A 1,140-nucleotide genomic window follows, 5' to 3' on the forward strand; every position below is an offset into this window, starting at 1 on the left:
TCATCCTCATCCTCATCGTCATCATCATCCTCATCCTCATCCTCATCCTAACCCTATATCGAATCCTAATCCTCATCCTCATACTCATCCTCATCCTCCTCCTCCTCCTCTTCCTCATCCTCATACTCATCCTCACCCTCATCCTCATACCCGACCTCATCCTCATACTAATCCTTATCCTAATGCCAACCGTAATGTTCATCCCAATCCTAATCCTAATCCTAATCCTAATCCTAATCAAAATTCTCATCCTCATCCTCATCCTGATGCTCATCCTCATCCTAATCGTAATCCTAATCCTAATCCTCATCCTCATCCGCATCCACATCCTCATCCTATCCTCATCCTCATCCGCATCCACATCCTCATCCTATCCTCATCCTCATCCGCATCCACATCCTCATCCTATCCTCATCCTCATCCGCATCCACATCCTCATCCTATCCTCATCCTCATCCGCATCCACATCCTCATCCTATCCTCATCCTCATCCGCATCCACATCCTCATCCTATCCTCATCCTCATCCGCATCCACATCCTCATCCTATCCTCATCCTCATCCGCATCCACATCCTCATCCTATCCTCATCCTCATCCGCATCCACATCCTCATCCTATCCTCATCCTCATCCGCATCCACATCCTCATCCTATCCTCATCCTCATCCGCATCCACATCCTCATCCTATCCTCATCCTCATCCGCATCCACATCCTCATCCTATCCTCATCCTCATCCGCATCCACATCCTCATCCTATCCTCATCCTCATCCTGATGCTCATCCTCATCCTAATCGTAATCCTAATCCTAATCCTAATCCTAATCCTAATCGTAGTCCTAATATTCATCCTCATCTCATCCTCATCCTCATCCTAATACAAATCCTATTCCCAATCATGATCTTAATCTTAACACTAATCCTAATCCTAATCCTCATCCTCATCCTAATCCTTATCCTAATGCAAATCCTAATCCCAATCCTAATCAAAGTCCTCATCTTCATCCTCATCTCATCCTGATCCTGATCCTCATCCTCATCCCCATCCTCATCCTCATCATCATCATCATCCTCATCCTAATTATCTTCCTCATCCTCATCCTCATCCTCATCCTCATCCTCATCCTCATCCTCATCCTTA

The sequence above is a fragment of the Lupinus angustifolius genome, unplaced genomic scaffold, assembly GCF_001865875.1.
Source record: "Lupinus angustifolius cultivar Tanjil unplaced genomic scaffold, LupAngTanjil_v1.0 Scaffold_359, whole genome shotgun sequence".
NCBI classification, from domain to species: domain Eukaryota; kingdom Viridiplantae; phylum Streptophyta; class Magnoliopsida; order Fabales; family Fabaceae; genus Lupinus; species Lupinus angustifolius.